The sequence below is a fragment of the Ixodes scapularis genome, unplaced genomic scaffold (assembly GCF_016920785.2).
Source record: "Ixodes scapularis isolate PalLabHiFi unplaced genomic scaffold, ASM1692078v2 PGA_scaffold2__306_contigs__length_199485367, whole genome shotgun sequence".
Taxonomy (NCBI): Eukaryota; Metazoa; Arthropoda; class Arachnida; order Ixodida; family Ixodidae; genus Ixodes; species Ixodes scapularis.
The window spans coordinates 166,167,582-166,185,808 of NW_024609857.1; the positions used below are offsets into that span (position 1 = coordinate 166,167,582).

Below are 18,227 nucleotides of genomic sequence, written 5' to 3' on the forward strand. Positions count from 1 at the left end.
CTGAGCAAGTGCGAAGCTTGGTCCTGAAAGGCTCCAGCGTGCGAATCTTCAGTTTTCCTTGCAGCCGCTTTGGAATCACTGTCACCGTAGCTCCGGTGTCCACCTCCATCTCCAGAGTCACTTCATTAATAAAGACGCTTTTCTTGAGGGGTGGTACAGTCAGTATTTCCGCGTTTGTTCGCAGGACTAAATATTCGTCCGCTCTCTCTTCCTTTTTCAACTGTTGCACCGCTCCTGTTTTTGCAGGCTTTCCGCAGGTGACCCTTTTGTCCACATGCGTCACAGTCGTAGCCCTTGTAGCGGCAATCTTGAGGAGTGTGGTTGGTTTTGAGACAACGCCAGCAGGCAGCGCTTGTACTTGCTAGTTGTTTCACCTCGTCTTCAGCGGTGGCGCGCGCATCCTTGAGAATTTTCATTTGATCCTCAGCCGCTTCCAATCCCGCTACTAATTCCACAGCTCGTGTCAGAGTCAGATTTCCAATTGTCAGGCACTGCTTCTGGGCCATCGTGTGATTGAGACCACAAACAAATCGGTCGCGCAGTTGCTCCTCGAGTTTGTCTCCAAATTGACAGGTCTCCGCCAGCCGTCTTAGTTCTGCCAAATACGTGGTTGAAGGTTCACCTGATCTTTGATCCCGCTTTCCAAATTTGAAGCGCTCGGCTATCACTAACCGCTTAGGCGAGTAGAATCGACTTAGGAGTTGTACGAGCTCTTCATAAGTCCTCTTGCTCGGTTGCTCAGGAGACGAAAGATCCCGAAGTCTGGAGTAAGTTTTCTGTCCGATGGCAGTGATCAAAACAGAAACTTTCATCCGATTGGTCTTGATGTTTTCTTTTTGCAACTCGAAATACTCTTGAAGGCGTTCCTCGTACTCGTCCCAGCTTGTTCCTTCCTCATAAGGTCCAATCGAACGCGATAGGTCGTCCATGATGCACAGTACCTGGTTCGGTCGATTCTTGCCCTGGTAGATCAGGTCTAGGTTGATTCCTCGTCGCCACTTTGTTGTGTTTCTAAGACCATGGAGTACTCGCAGCCGTTACGAATAAACCTTTAGTACATATAGAACAACTATTTACAATCAGGGTGATTCCGGTATCGGCAGACGGCAGCGTTCGGCTGGCTCGCTGGCTCGCGTCGGTCGCTCGAGCTCGCTTCTTCCTCGTCGTTCCGTGTGTCTACTTCTGGACACAACAATTTTTAGAAAAGAAATGTGTGACTGAGCGAAGAATGTGACGTAGACATTCTCCCGGAGCAGTTGAGAGCGTGAGAAAGCGGCCTGGTTTTTCTCCTCCTTGAGTGTACGAAGCAAAAAGGAGAGCGAATGAGAATCGCGATGTGGCATGTCTTCTCAGCCTCGTCGGCTTCGTTCAATCACGTCCTCCTTTTCCAAAAATACGGCCGTCTATTCGAAATACTGCTGCGAGAGTGATCTTATAGGGCCTGTAGCGTCCTGCCTTTCGCTCGGGCCTTGTTTTGTGAAATCCAAATTTCGGTTCCACATCCCTTTAAAGATAAACCACCACTGCCCAACACTAGCATTCTAATTGCGAATAAATTAGCATGCTTTTTGATTGTTAGTTTCAATAATGTATTACAAAACAGTGCTCTTTAGGCTAACAGGAATATACCATAAGATTTTAACCTACACCTTCTTGGTGCTGAATAATTTAGGCATTGTTCATTTGAGTCAGCGATGTAAAAGGGCTAGCAATCAAGTTAAACTATGTTCCTCAGCAGGAAATGAAACCCGCTTCCCCAATGCACACACACTACATAGCGTCATCAGGTAGTACACTCTGTTGTCTACTCATCAGGTTACTTTACTACAGATGTGATGACAACCACAAAAAGATGGCAGGACTTAGTGGTTCCGCCTTCAGCAGGGGTGGCTAGACTAATATTGCCGAGGAGCGGCCAGCGAAATTATCAGGGAGCTGTTTGGTTGGAATGATTACAACACTGATTTGTATGGCAGGACTATTGTCTTTCTCCACATGTTTTCTGAATTATATGATAGATACTCGCTGCGCCGTAGCTTAATAAAAGCAATGACGCAGCTTACCTGAATAAAAGCAGCATGGTTTTACAGTGCCATAGTTTCACATAAGTTATTGGTGTCTGCTAAGTGCTTTCATCGGAAAGAAAAATAGATAAGACAAAGGTAAGCCACTAAATACAATTCACAGGTCTTTGAACTGCATGTGTAGCTCAGCCTTTCATTTAGTACTTCCATCTTTGCCAGAATATTTCGTGCTAAATAGTGCACAAATAACACGCTGCCTCTACTTGTCATCTGGAAAAGAATCAAATAAGCTATCGAAATTTAAGATCCAGCTTACGTATCTTTGATCTGCAAACCTTTCCGACTGCTGATTTTATGTTGTTTTTTTTCACATTGAATACCCATACCACGGCTTTGAACACAGTAACTTTACGCCCTTTTGCGTGTTGCACAAGGGCATTCTTGCATAAACAACCTTAGTTTTTGGTCATAATGATATTGTTATCACAAGCGCCGCACTTGCGCACACGAAGAACCGCATGTGGCTCACGAGCCGCAGTTTGGCCGTCGCTGGAACTAGAGCCACAGAATGTTCCCAACGGCGCCCAATTGCAGCAAGTATTGAGCATAGCTTGAACTATGCCCAGGCGTTTTGACTGACCGATATCGGTGGCGACATAGCCGAAGTCGTCAGTATTGACGTGAAACGAATAGACCAGAATAACTGAAAATTGTATGTAAAACCTATCGCTTGACCTATACAGGCCCACTCCTGGACTTGGGTGATTCCCAAGGCGCGAGAGAGCAAACGAGCGAGACCAAAGGCGTGCAACGACCTAGAGCAAAGAAAAATAATTTTAATGAGGAAGTGGAGGTGAAGGTGCAGGTGAGCAGCGCAATCTTTTTTTAATTGATGGAGAGAGAAAAAGCATGCAAGGCCGCTCGTCCGCTTCCTTTGTCGTCTGCTCGTCCGCTCCCTTTGTTGCCTGCTACGTACTAGCGCGCGCGCGCTTCGGGATCTCGGAGGCCGTGGCGCAGCGGCCATTGGGAGCCCCGTCGACGCACACCAGCCAATGGAACCGAAGGCGCACGGAAACTAGGACCCATTTTCGCGCTTCCAACTGATGACGTCACCTCGCTCCACTGAACCAGTTAATGCTTTCGCATTAAAAAAAAATTGATGAAGAAAATGTGCACAAGCACAGTCGTGGCATAAGCAGTCATGGCAAAGGGCCGTCATACTGACGAACTTGGTTGACGCTCGACTGGAGTGCCACGGCGTGATTTTGAAACAAATTTTGGTAGTTTTGCTGTTCTGGAAACATTCAGTGGTTTTACCCTAGACTACTCCGACACACACTGGGTGCTGCCATCGCTTGGCCATAGTTTCATGCATTTGGTGAACCGATGTACGAGTAAAAAAAATGCATGGCTGTGGCCGGAAAGGGGGATCACCTTCAGCTGCCGGTTTATCACTCTAAGCTCCTTTACGTTGTTGGGTTGAATGCATACCGATTTTAAATTTTACAATTCTTCCAGTAGCGCAACAAGAACTAGCCCACTGCCTGTTTTCACGCCAGCTGCCTTCCTTTTGGGGAGGGAATATCTTGTAATATGATATATAGCACGCAACATATTGGTGTTGTTAAGAACGTATAAGCAGAGGAGAATTCAAATTCTTCCACCAATAGTGATTATAAAATTAAAGGTGATCTATATGGCAAAACACTGCACCTTGCTTGTATGCTTGTGCTCTGAGCTCGCTCAAGCGAGTGCCGAAGCCCTTAATCAGCTTCAATGGGTCTGCGCCCCAGGTTGGCAAGCTGTTCTTCATTGTAAACTTTGAAACAACCAGGATTATATTATATGCCCATCTCTCTTCACGTTTTCTTATGCATGCCAGGAACATTCTATGCAGTGGTTTATTTTTGTACAGAAGCCTTTATGTAAGAAACAAAAGAAAATGTAACTCTAATTTCAAGAACACCTGCTGGAAAGGATCAGTGAAAGCACGTGAGCACTTGCTCTATGTTGGCACCACCTAGGTAGCACTCCTAGGAAATTCTACTGGTTTTATAATTAAGCGGAACCTTGTAGAATTTCCTCTGGCTACTCCAACTGGCATATATCCAAAAGTGTGCCTATTAATTTAGTCTAAAATGGCACCTTTTATGAATAGTATTAAAACCACTTAAGAATATCAACCTAGAATGGCGTCGACTCCTGTCTGGTTGAGAGCCGGACGGGTGACGTCTTGACTTCTGAAGAGCCCATGTGCACCGTGTCCCGTCATGGAGCACGCAAGGAGCGCCTCGTTCGTAAAAATGGTGGTTAGCAGCACCAGTGCCATACTGGGGGCAGTCTTACATCGTCTCACTGCTGCGAGGCTCAATTAAGGGAGGAAAATTTCAGATCCCGCCAAAAGTTCCACAGCCTGTAATAATACGAAGTAGTGTCAAATCCTTCATTTTTACGGTCCCACGTTTTTCACGAATCAGGGACAATGGATGTATTCACAGCCATTAAATTTTACGAATTTAGAGGACGGAATGCGAGCCTTTACAAACCAAAAGATTTCGTGTGCTCTTAAGGGACAGCTCCGCCGAAGTTTCTGTGATCACAGATTTCTATTGAGGTTGCACCATCTGTTATCCCATGAGCATGTGCATAAAGTAACTCGACTGAAAGGTGTACATTTCTGAGAAAAAATTCTTCTTGAAACTGATGAGCTCACGTCCCCACCACCACTCTACAGGCAACACCGAACCCGAGGTGGCAGTCATCTTGTATAGCTGGGGCTGTGACGTCACATATTGTGAGCCAGGAGCTCCCTGCATAGCATTCTGCCAGTCTTTTTCACGGTGGCGACACTGGCCACCATAAGGGAGCAGCAGACCGCGAACAAATCTAAGTGGCCTGTTTACTCTCCTAATCCAGTGGAATTGCACTAGACGCGATAATACCTGGAGCAGCAGTTCTTCCTGCATTCTAGCTACCGTGAACACAATATGTGACGTCATGGCCCCAGCTATTCAAAATGGTGGCCACCTCGAGTTGCAAAATGGTTTCGGTTTCGATGTGGACTTCAATTTCGATTAAACACTCAGCAAATGTTTTTTAGTGAAATTAACATATTTCCCGGCGCAGTTTATTCCTGTCATTAAAAAATATGTACTGTTAAAAAGCACCAAACCAGGAGCTGCCCTTTAAAGAGAAGCTAAACAGGTTTTAGAGAAGAATGATCTAGAGATAAACTCCAGCACATTTGTATCCTGTGAATTCGAATTGGAACAGCTTTTCCTCCAGAAACATCAATGCGAAGAAATATGATAAACATTTGCTGGGGCGGGACGTCACGTCAAGCGATTTCAGCTGGGAAGCGAAGCTCGAGCGCCATCTCTCGATGACTAGCAGCGAGTAGCGGCAAACGCTTGCGTATGCAAAGAATATAAAAGAACATCACATGTTTTTACTTACTGGATGTTTACTTACATGGAAATATGTGAACATCATATACATGTGTTATTAAAACATTTCATTCGTTTTGGAGCCTTATGTAAGCTCAGAAATCTTGTTTGGAATTAACAGCGACCTCAGCAGCACCGACCGAGCAGACGACAAGGCAAGCAATGTACACTGCCGCGATCCGGCGCTTCACAAGTGCACAGCGTCATCCAGTGCAGCACATTCTGTTCTCGCCAACTAGCGCATCGTTTGCTACAGATGCCTAGTTTCCGCCGCAACCCTTCACGAGTGTTCAACGTTCACTAAAACTTATACAAACAGTGGTAGCAGTACTAACCTTCCGTTTATCAGACCCAGCATGGGAGCTAACATTGGTAGCAAAAGACGAACAACAAATGCTTTTTTGATCAATCAGGTACGACTTGCGGAGATTCCAAGGATCCCTTGTCGTGATGCCGCTCCTCTTTAAATATTTCCCCCTCATGCTTTTATGCCGCGTAAGGCGGGGCTTCAGCTCTACTTTCTGAATGGTTTTATGGCTCCTCCAGGCATCCAGTCTAAAAATAAATTTGGTATTCGTGATTTTCCAGGCCAAATGAGGATGACTCAAGTGTTTTTTTTTCTTTTAAACACAGAACTGTTATGGGTTGGCCTTTAAATTTAGTGAATTTTCTCATTCGTAAAGGTCGCGAAAATGAGTAGCTTGCAAACATTAGCAGCTCTACAGTATCACTCATGTCTGTGATATTATGGAATAGTGCCTCCCTTTGTTGGGCGCTTTAAGTTAACGCGCTTGAGTGCGCTCCATCCATCACAGCGCACACTCCAACTAAATGAAATGACCATATCTCACTTCCAGCGCACACTGATAGAGCGCACTCTGCTCACTTCGTCGTAGATGGAGCTCGCGCTGCCCAGCTTCCGGTAAGACGACATGTTTCAGCTTTTACGCTGCAGCGTCAGGCATCCCAGAGTCTTCCGACAAGAACTAGCAGGAAATAGTTTATTTAAGTTTTGATTCGATTTTTTAATTGCCGCACCAACAGCGTGCAGCATGAAAGTAAACTACGAATTTATTTAATGCATATAGCTATCCTCAATAAAAACAACCTTTAGGTGGTGCTTCTGTGCAACCAAGGTGAAAACAGAGGTTGTTAAGTTATGTTCCAAAACTGCATGCCCAGGCACAGGTGCTGGCCGGCAGTAGTAGAGTTCGCTAACCGCATCCATTGCTGTCACAGACGCCTTAAGTTGACCCACTTATACACAAACGATTACCCTGGTGCGGACAAGGCAATAAAGACAAAATGTTTGGTTGGGCTAGTTGGTTCATGAGTGGAAATGACCACCAAAGGGACGGGGACAATTGAAGAAGACGACAACACGGGGCGCACTCGCAATTGAGAGTTTATTAGAAAACACAAATACTTAAATACCTAAATAAAACCATCTCACTTCCAGCGTCCCCACTCTTTCCTAAATATAAAAGTCAGATAAGGCTCGCTAATGCACGTATCAGCCCCTCTTGTTTTGATGATGAACGCTTCGTGAATTTCTCTGTCTGGTTTTTCTCTGCGTCGTCCCAAAATGGTAGTGTTGGACAACAACAAGCTGCACGGTTATCGATCACTATGCACAGCCAAATGCCCATACGCCGCCTGTTTGATAGTTGCTGCGTGCTCTCTCGCACAATCATTTATGCAGCGGCCTGTTTAAGCAGCTGTGCTCTTATGTAGGGCAAACAGGCCGCTGCATAAATGATCGCGCGAGAGAGCACACGACAACTATCAAACAGGCGCCATCAGGGCATTTAGCTGTGCATTGTGATTGATGCACTTATCAGCCCCTCTCGTTTTGATAATGAATGCTTTGTGAATTTCTCTGCTTGTTTTTTTTTTTTTTTTTTTTGCTGTGTCGTCCCAGAATGGTTGTGTTTGACAACAACGGGCTGCACGGGCACCAATTACAATGCACAGCTGAATGCCCTGATGCTAATTGGTGCCCGTGCAGCCCGTTGTTGTCAAACACAACCATTCTGGGACGACACAGCAAAAAAAAACAAGCAGAGAAATTCACAAAGCATTCATTATCAAAACGAGAGGGGCTGATAAGTGCATCAATCACAATGCACAGCTAAATGCCCTGATGCTGTTTGATAGTTGTCGGGTGCTCTCTCGCGCGATCATTTATGCAGCGGCCTGTTTGGCCGCTGCATAAATTCACAAGAGAAATTCAGAAAGCATTCATCACCAAAACAAGAGAGGCTGATAAGTGCATCAGTGAGCCTTCTGTGGCTTTGTTAGATAAGGATAGTAGTCCCCGTCTCTTTGGCACTCATTTCCAGGCAATGGAGAAGTCTCCACACATGCAATGAGCAAAGAACACAAAATAACAGATGTTCTGGATCCTATACAGGCTCCTAAATAAGGCCTCTGGGAGCCACAATCTTGCTGCTGGTGTGTGTAGGTCGTTGAAGCCTTGCTAAGGCGTGCCCATGGTGTAAATTGGAGACTAGTTTTTGAAACATGAATGCTAACATCCTAAAGGGTTCCTACATACGTATCATGTTGTCATGTTTCTTGTGCCGAAACTGGCACTGCGGAGGGTGGTGTTGTGGGGGGGGGGGGGGGTGGAGGTGGCTTTGGGGAGTGTTCTTTTAGATGCTCTTATGGGGAGTGTTCAAGTGAGCGATAGTCTTGTGGAGGGTCTTGTGGCACGTCTTCTAGCTCCTCTGGCTCTTGTGGCACGTCTTCTAGCTTCTCTGGCTCTTGTGGCACGCCTTGTGGCTCCTGCCGCAGCGCCATGCCATCTGGTCTGTCTGGTTGTAGCTCGTCTCGCAGCTCCGGACCTTTGTTGAATCTGACCACTTGGCTGCTAAATATGTTGGGCAAGACCAGGAAACTTACTCGCACGTGAGCGGTTTTCACACAAAAGTGTACTGTGAAAGCTCCTGCAGTTTCCATTAGGGTGCAAGAAACACTGATAATAAGCGATTCTACTCCACCTGACAAAGTTCCGAGAACAATGTTTGGTGCAGACGAGGCACACTGGTCTCTTTAAGGTCCACATCTGCGACTGTGTGTGCAAGAGGGATAACAGGTGGGCGAAATTGAACCGGGCCCCGCATTGGCGCTCCTGGTACTTCTGCACGTAAAGAAATAGTGTTCAAGCACGTACCAAATACTAAATGGAAGTGCTTTTCTTGCAGAAGAGCAAGGTGGCATAGCCTAAACGCATTTTTTACGCTGCGGACCTGCTGATTGCGACATTACAGACTGACAAAGAAGCAGAGAGGAGGAAACTGCCTGTCGATTTTGCCTTTCCATCCCAGAAAAGAGAAAAGTAATTTTCCTCTCCGAGTGCATGAGCTCTCACATCTGTTTCCAAGGCGGGGATCAAACAAAGAACTTACCTTTCTGACTTAGTGCCTAACCCATCCAGTATTATGACATCATTTCCACTAAAAGTGACGTCCTCTCCCTGGGCAATGCACAGGGTCTAGAAAGGTGCGACTGCGCTCAGTATCTTTTCAGCCCGCTCCAGGTATTCGTCTGCAGCTGTCATAAAAGAAAAAAAACTTTTCCGAACAACTATAGTGAAAGTCAATATACATCATGTTTACTTGAGGCCCGCCGCGCATGGAGCAGCTTCTGCGGGAAGAAGACCCTTTCCCAATGTCCTTCGCTCAATTCCTCCTCACGTTCTCCCCCCCCCCCCCCCCCCCCTTCCTCTCCCGGGAAGCAGGTCTGGAAGGTAACCTTCACCGAGAAGAGGGCTCTCCCCTCTTTCGGGTGGAAAGGAGAAATCGAAACGAACCTCCCGCTCTGCTTGTTGGTTGGCCTTTAACACTGCTTTTCATTGAAAGTACCTTTCACTATAAGAAGTGCCCATAAAACTTGGGTAAATTACTTCGTAAAAGTATTTAAATTACAATTACAACTACTTCGCTCCAAATATAGTTAGGTACAATTAGAATTGCTACTGTGCAAAAACTAATTCTTTACATTTACGAATTCCTTTTAGAAAGTAATGCGTTAACTTCACAACTGGTTTCCTTTGAGCTACGCGACTTCAACCGATAGCATTTTGTGCACTAAAATTCTCCCCCCTTCCCAATCAATGACCTTTGTCATGAGCAAGGCCCCACTCCCCGTGGAACAAAATCCTGGCTATGTGCCTGATCCGATATAACGGCTTACATGCGTTCTGGGCCTATGTTTAGTCGAATTTAGTCGTCTGATACTCGACATATTCAGTTCAAGAATGTGATTCAGTAAAAAAATAAACCAAGAACTTTCACGGATTCAGGAGCCCCTAAATGGGATCGTGACGACACTGCTTGTCAGCCAACCGTGAGCCACCGTTCTAATAGCGGACGACGCGGCATCATCTGCTGTGGGAACGGTGGCTCACGGATGGCCGACGAGCAGTGTCGTCACGCCGCCGCCGCCTTGGCTGGATTATCCCCCGCCTTTTCTGAGCAGGAAGTTCGTCTAGGGAAGGGGCGCGTCCCAATCGTAGATCACATTTTTAGCAGGGAAAAAAACATCGCATGAGCTCAATTCCTTTTTATTCTTAGGAAGCTTACACCCCGTAGATTGAGCTAACACCAAGAGCAGACAATCTCAGAAACGCCCTTTAAGCGTACTATATTATGTATGAATATTACAAACGACATGGTCCAAACAAGCTCCCTTGGGGGACTCTGGTCTCATTTTTGTTGATAATTCTATTATAAATATGATTCTTAGTTTTAGTGCAGATCCACGTATACCCTAGTGCTCTATCTTTTCAATACAGTATTATGATTAATAAGATGAAATATCTTACATAAATCAACGTACAGACCTAGAGTAACCTCTATCTGTTTCTGCCTATGACTCGAAAAATCAAAATCACTATTTTCATATCATATTATCCTGAGCATATTTTTATTCCCTTTGCCAATCCATTTTGATAATATGGTGTATCCGTATGACGTCTGATACTGCCTAAAATTTAGTCACTACACGCGTGGCCGCTAAAGGCAATGGCGATTATCTAATTGGCAAGTTTGCTCTCCCTTCCCTTAGTTTCACAAAGATCAGGAATGTGTGTGTGAAAACGTTGGCTCACTGGCTTAATTAAAACAGAAACATGACGCGGTCGCACTGCTGGGGACCTGTTTTTGAGATATTTTGCAGCAGGTCGCTCGACGTTGTGTGGTCGACTAGCTTATGAATTGACCCTAGAGAAGACGTCTTTCTTGCGCTTTTTATGTAGGCATGTCCTGGGTGCCCCTTATGTGCTTTGACAGTTAAGCTGTGCTTACATAATCAATACACAGGCAGTTTTAGTGCTTTGAATGCCCTGCAAGCTGATAGAAGAGAGAGAGAGAAGGGGTCAGAGAAGGAAATACATTGAGGTTGTCTCAGGTTAATTGTCCTGGTTGGCTACTGCTTGGACAACCAGGCAGATAACCAATGCAGTTTTTACTGTCGGTGACTGAATAGAGCTGAGTTAACGTTGGACGAAATCATGAAAAGAGTTGTAATAATCATTCCAAATTTTGCCAATACTAGTATTATAAGTTATTAGACTACAATTACAATTACTGTTGTCAATGTAGTGAATTAGGTTCCAAATTACTCGAAAAAGTAATCAGATTGCACTATTTCAATGACTGTAATAAATTACTACCCAAGTATGGTACCCATGCTTCTATACCTAGCTTTATTGCCGGCAGAGACCAATCACTCACAGCAAAAGGAGCCCAGTGGATGAGTAGACAAATATACAAATTGCGCCAAATAACTTGCTCCAAACTTTAAAAAAAATGGAGTGCTTTGCGGAAGTGAAACCAACTGCATGTTGTGAGCAAGCGCCTTGCGAGAGTGCCCGGATTTTTTTAGTGCGCCTGGTTATTTAATTAATTAAGACTAATAAACTAACTTTTTTCATATTTGTTCAAGGGCTGAGTTGTGAATTGGAAAGTTTTAGAGCACACTGAAAAACACCCATTTAAGCTGTTTGCAGCATGATGCGCTTGGCGTGGTAATTTTTTCCGGCCTTTAAAGAATATAATAGGGGGAGCGCATTGTCATGTAGTATTTTCTGTTGAACATCTTGGGAATAAACAGCGGCAAAGAAACTTGGACAAGAGTAAAGGAACAAACACGACAGGACGGCGTCGTCCTGCCGTGTTTGTTCCTTTACTCTTGTTCAAGTTTCTGATGTTCCAAGATGTTCATCTCAAACCAACTAGCCCAACACGTCACTTTGTTGCAGTATTTTGTGCATTTTGCGGGCGTTTTTTGAAGGCTGAAAAAAAAAAGAAGCACGCAAAGCATACTATGTAGAAAACACTTCAATTGGGTGTTTCTCAATGCACTCTACAAGTTTCCAGTTCACACTTCGATCCTTAAACGATTATTGAAAAAGTTACCTATTAGCCTTACTAAATTAAATAACAAGGTGCGATTAAAAAAAAACGTGCACTTCCGCAAGACGCTTGCTAACATCATACAGTTACCCGAAGGAAAAATCCATCAATGTGACGCTGTTTGGCAGTCAATGTTTTCTAGTGGACCGCTGAGTGTGCCTGACTGTACGTCAAGCATGTCTGATTGGACAACAAGTTACTCTGACCGACAGTCAAACTCCAGTCAGACCCCGCTTCTCGGCTTTCTGATGGTTTCCTGGTGGCAGTCGGCCGCCGCGAAATGCCATCAGGATGTCCTGGTGGTGATTCTGACTGTACATCGATTGTCTCTGACTGTACGTCAGAAAGCTTTGACGTGCAGACAGAAGTACGGTCAAAGGACGTAAAGTTCGTTCGGATACCACTATTTCGTCAAATCTATGAATACGAAAAGTAATCTATGCACGAGAAAACGATTTCGGGACGTGAGCCCATAAAACCGCTGACGTTAGAGATGTGACACGCAACCGACCGACAACCTTGATCAGAAGCCCGCCGAAGCCGCCGAAGCGTCGAACGCGACACTTCGCACTTCGCTTCGCCCATGGAGGCTTCGCCGAGCTTTCATGAACGATCGCTCTCGACTCGTTTTGTTTGCCCGCTTGCTCCAACCTGTCGATCCTACCCGGGCTCTACAATGTCTTATGTTTTAGTAGAATTTCTACTCGACAAGACCCAGCCTGTTGTGAGTTCCGACGATGTAAGGGACTTTAGCGGTGTAGTTGAAGACGACAAGGTGTACCAGGTCTACTGGGCCGATGACGCGCGAACAAAAGGATCATTCTACGACGCGAAAGTACTCTACATGGCAGGTGAGTAGAACTGAAGTACGGCGAGTGATGTACGAGTGCTTTCATAACATGCTGACGGCTTAACAGCATTTGCAGCCGAAGCATCTCGTATAAAACGAATAGTCAAATCGAGTTTCTGTAGCGGTGGCATAGCATAGCGGGTAGTGCTTCCGATTTGTACGCAAGCGATCGCGGGTTCGATCCGCGTTGGTCCTGCCTTTTTTTTTTTTTTCTTTTTCTCGAACATTTTGTTTTATCGAGGCATTTGGCGATATTTATGAGTGCGTATAGCTTTACTCTTATATAAATGCTGCCCTTGATGATGAAATTCCCTTGGCAGTGGCAGTCAGACGTCATCTGATGGACCATCAGATGACGTCTGATGGTCCACCACGTTCCACCAAGGCTGCTGACTGGCAGTCAGTGTCCCAAATTACGTAGCTTGATGGAATTTTCAATAGGGTAACTTCACTACCGCAGAGCGCTCTTTATTTCTTTAAGTCTAAGTTTACACAACTTGCACTGAAAGGTGAGCGTGACGTCCACATGTTCAGATTCTCAGGGAAGATCACATTTTTGGGCCCTAACAGTATAAGTACATTGTCGTTCCATGGGCTTCCTTATAGATTTCAATAATTGATGTTCTGTGGAAACTGCAGGAAAGTACACAAGGCGAACACTCAGTGCGAGCAAGCAATCGCTGGTTTTCGTTGTTTTTCTCTTAGATTTTAAAAATTGTCATGAAAATTACTTTTGTTGTGGCGAGTGCCCATTTAGGTCGTCGGCCTAAGCAGTTGAATGTTATGCTCGTCAACACCACACTTGACCAAAATGCGAGAAAGCGCCGATGTCGTGTTTATGCTAACTGTGTCCTGCTGTGTACAAGCACATCCTTTAAATATGGTGGTGCTGTTCACTTAGTTAATACACAGTTGTATTAATTGATGACACGGTTATAGGAGAAGAATTTCAAAAAGATTAATATATTGCATTGAATTAATATATTACATCCGAGGTGTTTATAAACTATTGTTCAGATTTAGAAAAAAACTGACTTGAAAATTGCCTGGTGGACCTAAGTGCGTTCAGATATATCATGGCATTAGTCCCCATTTCTGTTTATATCTCTTGCTTGCTATCTTTCTCATTTGAGCAATTTCAGTGCACAGCAGAGGATGCTTTAAAGGGGCACTAAAGATGTTTTTGAAGACGCTTCTTTTTGTTGTTACATAATGTGGCAGGTGCCAGTTAGTATGTATTCAAAATTTCAGAAAACAAAACCGCTTATTGTACCCGTGGCGATAGAAATTGACGTGGACAATGCTTTCTCCTCGCGTTCCTTCCGCGAAAGCGATGTGCCCGCTCGTCTGCTCCTCTGAGCGTTTGCGTCAACACTTGAGGAAGACGTTTTCTTTCTCAATGCCGCGGGTCCTATGTGCCAATTATTATCCCACGTGGAATGCGATTACATTGTGTAGTATTTCTATCTCTTAAAATAAGAAATTACACGGCGTAAAAAAAAAAATCGGAGAAGCAGCGTGCGTGCGGTTCAATCCGCATGCGCGTTGATTTCAGTTCCCACTCGGATCAACGCTCGCGATTGGCAGACGAGCATCTTGGTCGCTCGGTTTTGTTCGGATGCACTCACTGCACCCTCCAGTGTTCTGTGATATATCGCAGAAAAGGGAAGTGTTGCACACTTTTGGACACATGTTTAATAGGGAAAGAGACTGTGCATGGCTGTTATTTCTGGATTTTTCGTATGCTCACATCACATAGAATGATTTACCACCTTGAATAGACGATCTCAGAAACCTCTGTAGTGCCCCATCAAGCTATTTATCGGAACAGTGAAAAAATATGTATTATCACCATTAGTATATAATTAAAAGGAAACAGCTGGCACCGTGGAGCAGGCTCCTTAGATATGCTGTGGCAGTCTTACAAGCCCATCAAGGCCTACCAAAAGTTAAATATATATTCATCAACAATTCACATACTTATTCCTTTCCTCAACTCCCTTTTCAGCTGTTTGTTTTCTTTCCCTAAAACCACAATTTCCGTCTTAAATGCATCAGTACTGCCTTTGTCTATTATCCGTTTCAAGAGATCTTGGGCCTGCGTTACATGGGCAGAGGGGGTCCTTTTTGGATGCGCCTGAAATGTAATAGAACACAGTTCAAGGCAGGGGTTGCAGACGTTGAAGTACGCCCGGAAACGCTAAATAAAATCAATGATTTTGCGTTCAAATATTGATGTAACGAATATGTTGGGCAAGTTGCCGATAGAGCAAAGATGACTTTAATTTCTTGATATATAAAAATAATATGGCCTAAAATGACGATCAGCTATAAATCACGTTTGCATTGTTAATGTGCCAGCTAAGAAGAATTTTTAAAAAAATAACTAAGAACTGTCGGGTCAGGGTCCGCCGTGGTCAATAAAAGACATAAATTTGGGAGTTTACGTGCCCGAAAAACAAAGTGCATCTCGTGCAACCCAAATCTGAGTTTCACGACGCCTTTCTGCAATGGGCCTTCGTTACAGTGCGGGTACTTCAACCGGATTTCGAACCCGTAAACTAGAGACCCGTAGGCCACAGTTTTGCCTCGGGGCCGTGGTCAGTAAATTAATTCCAAAGGAATAATTCATGTACTTGAGCTGTCGTGTTCGGTAGCACGACATTACACAACACTATCAGACGCCGTTGATTTCGTTTTTTATTTCTTTTCTTTTAGGAAGCCTGTGGCGGCGTCGGTGTTGTGGGCACACTATTTGCGTGGGCGTCAGCCTTACCCCAACATCAGCACGCCTCTACATTTCTACCTCGCAAGCGAAATAAATAACATCAACTATTACATCAAAGTAAAAGAAACAAAACAACAAAAAAAAAAAGAGAATTATTTTGACAAAACTTTGTCGCACCATGGCTTTGCTCTTAGTTACGATCAGGTCGTTCATTTCCTGGGATAGGTCATGCTCATTATCTGAAATTACAGAAAAATATAGTATTTGCAAGAGATCGGGCAAACTTGGCCACCAGAACAACTTACCTGAAACGTCTACTACCACTGCTTGGTAAATCCCCATGCCGCGCCAATTTACCTTGACTTTGTCTCTCGCGGTCACCAACAATCGCTTTCCGCGAATGTCTTCTTTTTTTACCAGGTCATACGTGTTGTCGTCGATAAAATGGACTAGAACACGAGACATCGTGCGAGAAGTTCAGGTGCGAGCGCGTCAACCATCAAACACGGTAGCCAAATCTCTGGCAATTTCGCGCGCTTTTACGACTAACGTTGCCAGAGGGCAGCCTCTTTCACGCTAAATGCTCAATAAGCCAAACTTCGCAAAGCACGTTTTATGTGCAAGCTGTGCGAATAATGTCAAGAGAATGTTAAGCAAATGAAACTATGTATTTGTTTTCGAACTTAACAGTAGTGTTTTATAAAAAAGTTTTATATTATAATGCTGTCATGAATATCGTTTACTCTGAGCCACGGTGCTCTGAACCAGAGCCAAACAACGTTGATACTGAATGTGAACTGAAACTCCAAATGAGCCAAACGCGCGTGCTTGGAAGCGACTTTGACTAATACGCTGAAACTTCATAAACTTATGTTTAGTCCGCAGTTGTCATTCGCCGCTTTGACGAACGCAAAGAAATGAACCGCCGCAGAAAGACATGTCCATCTAAGAAGTATCTGAAAGACTACAGTGAGGTAAGTTATTTTTGGTTACTGTTTTAACAATCGGTGTGTGCGCGTAGCGAGCTCATTCCTGATAGTATGTTATTTGGTTGTACAGTTTACGTTGGTGAAATATCGAAGTGTAGCTCTGTTTCTGCGAAACAATAAGAAAAAAATCCTCGGTCGGAGTGCAAACGCGACTCTCGTCCATACTGGCGCCTCTCGTTTTGAAATGCTGAAGAATGTTCTACGCAGTTTCTTCCATAAACGGAGCTACGCCTTCAACTCTCGCGATGTAAAGCCCACTACTAAAACTTTTCAGTAGAAGGAGCAGACACAGAAAGGGACGTTTGAGTTTGAGAGCTGAGTTTGGAACGTTCCTTTCTGTGTCTGTTCCTTCTACTATACTACGTTTCACATTATGTTGTACCGCAGCGAAGGCTAGAAGCGCGAGCTCATAGCGTGGGCAGCAGCCCTTAGAGCACGAGAGCTTGTGCAGCCAAGACGTGCCCTAGAGCAAGGAGCTCGCGCTTGTAGCCTTCCCTGCGGTACATCATTCGGTGAAACGGAGTATAAAAAGCAACCGCATCTCCACGTGGTGAATGATATTTATTGGGGCGAAGCACTGGGTCGCTAAACCCGTCAAGCACAACTTTGTACCCAAAGTTTGCGGAACGCGCTAATTGGACTCTCGCGACGCTGACGTCGCGCCGAGCGAGGTGTCAATCATTCGAACGCTAATTTCTTTGAGAGAGGCAGAATGTAGCGAAGTTCATCAAGGGGCGCGAGGAGCCCGCTGATTGAACGGCTTCGCCGATGACGTACACCCGTTTGTCCCTACATCCCTACGCCAAGCGAAAATTAATGCTTTGCAGATTGTCCCTAGGCGACCGGCTGATGCTCCAAATCCCTCCAAAGTTTGTGTTAAAAAAAAAACCTCGTTTGTCGAAGTTGTCGCTGACGTCAAAGTGACGTTTCCGAACTTTGCGAGAGCCGTAGTTTGAGCTCGAGATCTTCGCTTCGGATCGAGGCGAAGTTAAACTTTGTCAACATGGCGGTGCCGTACGCTGCGGCCGAGCTTGTCTTCCGCCATCGTCGGCGTCGCTACCGAGACCACCGGGGACGCCCTTCAACTCCCCGACGACGACTTTCGGCCACAGTACCGGCTATCGAGAGCCGTTGCGCGTTGACTCTGCGACGAGCTTCGTTCAGCGCCCAGACTTCGAGGCGGCCGACAATCGCGTCTACCATGACCGTGGAACCACAAGTTCTCTGCGCTCCGGTTCTTCGGAACCGGTAGCTTTCAAGGCGTGGTGGCGACTGACGAGCACCTGCCAGTCTCCCACATGACTGTGAGTGGGGCTGTCAGAGTTTTTGCGGCTGCCATCGATTTTTTCTGTAATATCCGAAGAGGTACTTACTAATAAGTTGGTATACAATTTAGAATCTTGGAAAACAAACAAGAGCCGGGGTAATTCTAGGGTAGGGTCGAGTCTCCCGGCAGCCGGCAGAATGGACCTTTTCCACATACCGACGGCACCAGGCGGTGGCTGCACGAACTAAAAATCGAGGAAGTGACCTACCTGCGCTACCAATCGATACCGGGAGCTACGCTACCAGTTTCTTCGCACTCCGAGCTGCAGAGCGTGCCCAACGCGAGCTTAAAGATGGGCATCCGTGGCGTACACCCAATCGTTGTGTTTTTCCTTCCGTCCACTTTCTTTTTTTGTGTAACCCAATTATATATATGCTGCAATTACCTGTTCTACTCGCTTATCCACAGGCTCATTCCGAATTTCCTCGATTTTTCGTTCCGACT

At 45.2% G+C, this 18,227-nt stretch overlaps 1 pseudogene; it reads right to left on the bottom strand.

Annotated features, from left to right (window-relative positions):
• Positions 1-1,877: 1,877 nt before the first annotated feature.
• On the bottom strand, positions 1,878-15,932 carry LOC120836052 (annotated as a pseudogene).
• Positions 15,933-18,227: the final 2,295 nt, after the last annotated feature.